The sequence below is a fragment of the Dermacentor albipictus genome, chromosome 1, assembly GCF_038994185.2.
Source record: "Dermacentor albipictus isolate Rhodes 1998 colony chromosome 1, USDA_Dalb.pri_finalv2, whole genome shotgun sequence".
Taxonomy (NCBI): domain Eukaryota; kingdom Metazoa; phylum Arthropoda; class Arachnida; order Ixodida; family Ixodidae; genus Dermacentor; species Dermacentor albipictus.
In genome coordinates, this window is record NC_091821.1 from 399,976,535 (window position 1) to 399,984,502 (window position 7,968).

The window sequence follows — 7,968 nt, forward strand, 5'->3', positions numbered from 1 at the left end:
GTGGCGGCGTCCTGTGTTGTATCGAATCGGCCAGTGAGTAAACACTTTATTGAGCTCTAGTTATTGTGTTTTTCTGCGGCTGGGGCGGATTCTTTAGGGGAGCCTCCCTCCTTGTGTCGAATCGGCAAAAAGATTTTCGAACACACATAGCCAGGCCGTTCATGTGATGCAAGGAATTCACTGAATTGCATTTCTCAACCTAAAATGCGCGTGGAAAAATAATAAACTACGACTTACACACAACCTACAGACATGATAGCTCTCGTAGTGTAATTTGAATATACGAGAAAAAGTAATTTTTGTTACGCGAAAACTCAAACAAACCCCTTTTCCAGCGTTTCTACAATGCACAGACCGGAGACGGCGACCGCCATTTGCGCACTCAGGCGCGTAAATATCTCAGAGTCCACAGAGCAGCGCGCCCGCTTCCTTGAAAACCTTCTAGATGGCGCTCGACTCCGCCGCAACGCGAAAATATGCGGACGATAATATGCGGACGATATTGTACTGTTAGCAGATAGCCAGGAAGATTTGCAAACTCTGGTTAATTACTGTGGGGACGAAGGAGACAGTTTAGGTTTCAGTTTTAGTGCAGCTAAGTCCGGTGGGATGTTTTTCAACGATACAACTGATCAGGAGCTTACAATACAAGGCCACGAAATACCCCGAGTGGCCGAATACAAGTATCTCGGGGTATGGATAAACAAAGGGCAGATGTACACGGAAAAGCACGAACAGTCTCTAATAGGAAAAGGGCGAAGAGATGCCGGGATAATGAAACATAAGGCATTGTGAGTATGCCAGACACGAGGACGAAAAAGGACAGAGCATTAAACGACAGGTTAAAAATGCGGAAGGTAAAAATTGGATAAATTCAATGGAAAAGAAGCATAGTGTAGAACTATATCGATACTGGAAACAGCAGATCAGGAAGGAAGCGTTTTATGATAACTCAAGAGGCAGTGCCCTACTCTTTGAAGCTAGATCAGGATGTCTTAGAACGCGGAGCTATAAAAAGAAATTTAACGAAGAAGAAGACACATGTACTGTGTGTGGTAAATATGTAGAAACAATGGAACACCTCATACTAAAATGTGATGGTATCAATCCCGATGTCGATGCGGCCACAGTCACCCTTCCTGAGGCCCTAGGGTTCAGAGATAATGATAGTCATGTAAATAAATGTGCGGTGGAAATTAGCAAAAGGCGATTGGAGGATTGGTGGCTCAAAAGCAGAGAGGTGACATAAGGTTAAAAGGGTAGGAAGACGTATTTAAAGAAAATCGAGAAATTCAATAACACACAACACAGATAACAATAAAAGGCAAAATAAAAATCTGAGCATGGTGGCAACTGCCATCGCCCCGTTTCAAAGGGGACGCTCCTACCTTCCATCCATCCATCCATCCATCCACGTAGAGTTACTGTATATGCTACCAAAGGTAGCATATACAGTAACTTTACCGCAACGAGGCCCCTGCCAGAGGCCATGTTTCGACCATATGTGTTCTGTGTTTCGACCCGAAAGCCCGCCTTCGTGTGTAGCGTTCGCCGCGAGCGCTTCTCGGTAAACATTACGGTTACATACGCTCCAGCTGCCGGGAAGTGTGAGGAGCAGTCAGGGATTTTTGAATGCTATTGCGTTCCACTCTTAAAGGCGAAGCTTAAGCGTTCTCCAAATTTTTTTCGCTCTCTTAAGGGCCACATGTTCGTGCTGCGTTTATTTGCAACTTTCATGCCCGACTTCATCAGGTCGTCTTCAAACGCACATGCTTTTTGTCGACTCGCTCATACATTCCATGGCGTTGTCTTTGGCCTGAATCTATGCGAACAGCACCTCTTGAGTGTATCGCAGTCATCCAGTATCGCATTCATCCGCGTTGAACCGTTATGAACCGTGACAAAACTTACTCGGGCGGCGGTATTGCCGCGCGGAACGTACCTCGAAAGCGATCTGCGATGCCGACAAGGAGTGTCGCCTGCTTATATAGCTTCGCGCTTTGTGTTTTCGCCGCTTACTTAAAGGGTAACTAAAGCGAAACAATAAATCAGTTTAGACTAATGAAGCATTGTTTGAGAACCCTGCAGGCAGTCATTTCAAAAGAATAGTTTGATTATTAGATGAGAAAATGAAGGTTCAAGTATCAGTACTAGAATTTCGCGCCGAAACCCCAGCGCCGGTACGTCAGCGTGACGTCAGGGATTCCAAAGTATGCTTTCGCATTTGGGCCGCGTTGGCTGAATAAAGATTCCCGAAACTTGCCACGTTTAATATTGGGTTCCTTTAGAACACTATGTAGTCAATCTGTACCGCTATATATATTTAGTAGGCCCTTGAAGATGCCATCAAAATCCACGACGTCACAGCCCCCAGGTGCGGGAACTTAAGTAGGCGTCGCCATCCGTATTTCGTTCTTGCGCTTTTTCTGGCTTACCAAACGTCTTATCGTTGTAAGAGTGGTGTTTTTGGTGTTGTAGAACGGTAATTTACTGATGCAGAAAAAAAAAATTTTTCACTTTAGTGACCCTTTAAGCGTTGAAGGGAGACGCGCGGAGAGCTTCTTCGGAGAGCGTCTGCTAGTGCAGCACCGCGTAGGGGGAGCCGGCGCAGGAGGAGGAGAGAGAAGGCACTATCTTTATTTTATTTAGGGTCATTAGTCCAGAATAGGGAGCCTACATGCAAGCGCTGCTTTAGGGTGACGACAACACCAAAACTTTGACCGTCATTTACCGCCAAATACCTCCCCCCCCCCTCCCTAGTGAGTATCCATTTCGGTCCCCAATCTCGCTAGAAGTCGCGACGCGCATTCCTGCTTCTTTTTGTCACGCTCTGATGTACCCATGCTGGCACGCGATCTACTAAATTTCCTTAATTTAGTTTTGTACCAATGTGCATGCGAAAACTGCATACATGTTACTTCACGCCACCTTAGTTTCACGCCACCAAGGGTTGCGGGAAACGTGGTCTGTCGGCTGGTCTTTCGCCATTTTGTCTCCCACATTTTATAATTTGTCGGAAAGTTCAACCTGCTAATTTAGCTGGCTTGGCAAGTACCCTTACAAAGGCTCTCAGCACACTAAAGCAACGCTTGCATGTAGGCCTGGCTGACTGGAGCCTGGCTGCCGCATGATGCGTTTTTCAGCGTTCGCACGCACCTTCGCGGCATGCATTTCGGAGGCCACGCGCAGGCTTCACGGCGGCGTCCCTAGATGGCGCGGAGTGTTTATAAGAAATCACGGAAGAGGAGTCCCGCTGCAGTACACGCCTCATACATAAGGCGCTTCGATGGCGGCAAAACGCTATGTCGCTATAATGTTTCAATGCTAACCGCCTTACCGTCGACAGTCATCGTGAGATGTGTTCTGCCGATGTTATTTCATTGCAATTTTCGCTAGGGACGTGTCAGTGGTAGAGAGAGACTCGCGCGGCGGCAAACTCGGGTTCCTGTTTATGCGACAACTCATTTTTTCCGATATACGTGCGCAACATTATTGTCCTTGTGTGCGTTTTATAGGCGTTCGTAAACGAACAACGGCATCCGAGTAATTTGGCTATATGTCCTGCATACATAAGACGCGGGCACACCGAATAAATATTGTTGAATCTTATTTGCATATATAAAAAACATTCTTCTAGGTGACGTTGATTTAACAGAGGTGCATTTAATTCACTGTTGGAGAATATTGAGCGACAGAGCTGACGAATGAAACTCTGCAGCACCTGTGGATCTGGGACCCACTGTGTGGTCAAGCTATGGAGCAGATTCGAGGTCGCCGCAGTCGCCAAGTCACGCGTCTCGTTAGAACAGCTAAGAGCGGCCAGCTCACCGCAACTGCGTGTCCTATACCACTGCGCTTGGAAGGCAGAGACAGCGACTAGTCTCAGGGTTGTGGTGCATAAAAATATTTCTCTACAAACAAGGCAGGAGAGAAAGAGGATCAACTTTTTATGGACACCAGCATTCACGGGGAGGACGCAGCTGCCCTCCGCCTAGCAGACTGCCGGGATCCCCTGAGCCTTAGCGGCTGACTCGGCCAGCTGGACGGCCCAGACCTGGTCTCGCTGGTCTGAGTTGAGCAGCAGGGTCTCGTCCTGCTCGCGGTCTTGAATTTTACCCACCCTCAAAAGGAGCCGCCTTGGAGCATGCCCATAGGATATGTGGCAGATCCGCCTTATGTAGCCATGCACAGTCGCGTTCAATATGAGCTGCAGCACGGTGCCCGTGGTCGAAGAGGGTGCAAGATTGCACGGCGCCGCTGACACAGGAAAAATTGGAGAACAAAACTCTATTTCAATTACTGGTACTTATTAAACCAATTTTTCGAATATTGGCGCCGCCGTGTAGACTCAGAGTCTCTTCGACCATGGACATCGTGTTGCAGCTCGTACTGAACGCAAATTTACGCCTCCAATGTTCTAGTAAGCTAAGTATGCTAAATTTACTATGAAAAAGCTTGAAGTGGAAGCAGTGAACCAGAAAAGAAAGGAAGAGAAAACTTTTGTCCTAATCCATCTTACGATGAATGTCGACGTTAAAGCAGTTAGCCTTCAAGCAATGTAGCCAAACAACGTATTACAACCGCCTAAACAAATAATGTATGGGGCATGCACGCAGCCGGGCTCCCTTTTGGCGCTTCCGCTTGGACACGCTGCGCCATCTAGAGGCGCCGCCACTTACACCGCGCGTGGCGAGTGTGTGAATTCAGGTAACGATGTCTGCAAATATATGTCGCGTGTTCGATTTCGCCCAGCACCGGATAAATTTTAGTAGATTTTCTCGTAATGAAAAAGATGCACATACCCGGTGGCACGTACCCACCGACCCAAGTTGGGGCCGAAGAGATTCATTGAAATGACGCGCGTAACAGTGCTGCAGTGACCCAAGTTGGGGTCAAAGAGGTTCACGGAAGAGCGCCACATACCCAGTGTCAAATGCACAGTGAACCAAGTTAGTCAAACGGTTGATTTCGAACACGGTCACCTCAGCACAGCAGCTCGATGCCCCACCCATTAAACCACAGACAACCAGTGACCCAAGTTGGCGGGAAGCAGTCCGAGACACGTAAATGTAGAAACAAGGAAACGAAAACATCCCAAAAAGTGTTTGAAATGTCCTGAGAATTCTAACTGCCTTAAAGATGTCACAGCTTCGCCCGAAAGGCAAACCACTGACAGCGATAGCGAGGTATTGGACAACTACACGACGTTCGTAGTTTTATCGGTCGTAAATACTGCAGTGAATTGTTCCTTACTAATTTAATTACCAGTCGTGGTGTCACGCGCGCGCAGGCAAACATGATCAGATCAGTGCGGCCGCAACGGGGAGCGAAAGCTTGTGCGGCCGCTCGTTCTTTTCGCACGTCTCCGAAACTTGAGATTACGCCGCCTGCAACGCTACGTGCGCGGGAAGACGGTGCACGCGACGTCACCAGCCATCTCGGCTCGCCTTAAACGTTGCACACCCTGCAAGTTGCCTCCAAGATACGGCCCGCGGGCCTCATATGTGCTCAGCCGCGCGACGGCGATAATTTGCCTGGACTGTCCATACAATTGCTATTGCAATAAAAAAAAATGTTAAAGTAAGAGAGGGACTTGTACTCGAGAAGTGCTGCTGTTGGCCGAGTCATGCGATTGCTTTTTTCTGGTGCTTGGATGACTAAATACGCTGTTCTTTTATTCACTTCCTCTGCGTTAGCTACGCCGTACAAATCATCGATGCAGCAGCGCGCCTATCACAAGCAAAAGTTGGGATATATGAAATCGGCATGTTTTTTTCACGTGCCTATAGGTAGCACGTGCTTTCGACCACCAGACCGACGTCACCGGTGCGCTCTTCGCCATCATAATCGCCTTGTCCCGCTTTGTGGCGCTGCTGCTGGTTTCGTTCATTTCGCGCACGGTTTCCCGCTTTTACTCTTCACAGTTCCGGACGGCTTCGACGCTATACTATCCCGCACTTCTTCGGTATTTATTGATGGCAGTTAACGCGGATCGCAATTAGGCGCCGAAACCCAAGTTCAGGAGACGAGGGACATCGTAGTTGAGAACTCTGCATTAATTTTACCTGTTCATCTCTCCCTGTGCGTTCGTGTGTGTGGTAAAAATTTAAATTGTGGGGTTTAACGTGCCAAAACCACTTTCTGATTATGAGGCATGCCGTAGTGGAGGACTCCGGAAATTTAGACCACCTGGGGATCTTTAACGTGCACCTAAATCTAAGTACACGGGTGTTTTCGCATTTCGCCCCCATCGAAATGCGGCCGCCGTGGCCGGGATTCGATCCCGCGACCTCGTGCTCAGCAGCCCAACACCATAGGTGTGTGTGTTTCAAAAGATAAGTAGACCACTATCCCGTCATAGTCTTTCGTCGCCTTGCAGGCGCATGCGCATTCGAGGTGCGTATTAACTTGCGTTTTCAATTTTTTTTTCTTGAAGTCAGCGCTTGTGCTTTGTGTTGTGTGTTCGTCTTCCTTCGTCTTCGTTTTCAGTGCGCTGTTGGTATTTGGAAACGGATCTCACATTAGTCGCATGCTTTCGTCCTCCCCCTCCCCCCCCTCCCCTCGCTAAACTGTTGATGGAGAAACTTGCAGGTCGCATGCTTTCGCCCCCTCCACTCGCCAAACTGTTTGTTGATGGAGAAACTTGCAGTGGGTCTGCCCATACGCACAGCTAAGGTCGTAAAACGCAAACGCAAACCGTCGTGTGGTGCTGATGGCCGTGCCCCAGACGCCGAAGGAAAAACGTTTAGCCCATGCTGCCGGTATCGAGCGCGAACAGCTGCCCCTAGGAGCCGGTACGATGAAAGAGCGAAGTGATTTGCGAGCGGCGGGAACTTTCACCGCTTGCAGCCAACGTAAAGGAAGAAGCTGGCAACGATGGTGTGTGAGGAAACTTCCTAGAATTGATTCGAACACATATCTACTAAGAAGTTTGTCAAGTAAACTGAACTACATACGCAACATGTTTCGAGTTTAAATGGTTGAAGTTGGTGAGTTTTAATTAATTTAGCTTGCTTTCTTGCTTATCACTCGTATCGCTCATTTTTGATGGAAACAACACATACAAATCAAACACTAGCGAGTGTTTTTCAACAGAGAGAGAGAGAGAGAGAGAGAGAGATAATTATTGCGCATCGTAGGTAATGCGCGGCGGGCGAAAACAACTTCCCAGCTTTATTGCGAAAATATAAAATCGCGAGAGTCAGTGGAACGTGTAGGTACTGTTTGTCAAGCGAATTATTTGTAGCCACTCAAATGAGAGAAAGTAGAACTTTGGGAAATGGCGAATGTGTAGGCAAGCGAAGCTATCGGTTTTGCTGGAGAATATTCGTGGCCTTCAGTACTTCTGCTGAGATGCAACGTAATATCATGCTTGTTTTATTTTGCGAGGGTGCAATTTTGGCTCGGCGCTATAGCGAAGATCGAATTACTTGCGGTAATAAAAACCCTAAGGGCACTAAATGCGCGGGATGGCTTTGCGGGTCAACAGAAAGTCACCGCACTGCTATTCACGGCAACGGCACCGATCGAGGAGGAGGTTGTCGGGATGGAGGGCTGGTTGCGTCTTTCCGGTTGGCGTTTGCGCAACTACTTGTAGAAAAGTTGTCTCAGAAATAGTGTTGCCTTTACACTGATTCCTTGTTGCCTTCAATATACGTTCGGTTGGTATTCAGTTGAATATTAAGCACTATTTCTTTTTTCAAGCGTATATCACGTTGAACATAATCGCACTGCGTTGGCGTGCTCTCTCCGAACCGGCGGTTGGGGCCTTTCGTAACAGAGTGCATGTGTAATTGACTTCGAAACTTTCTACTTGACCTTTTCGTGCCGTGCACGAATGTAAGACGCTCTCGAATATAACTGGCAAGGTGAAGCACTGCGATATTACGATTGCAAAGCGAGCTGACGCCACAAACATCGACCCCTTCGAAATGGGTAGAAAATATCAGAATAATACGTCTAGACACG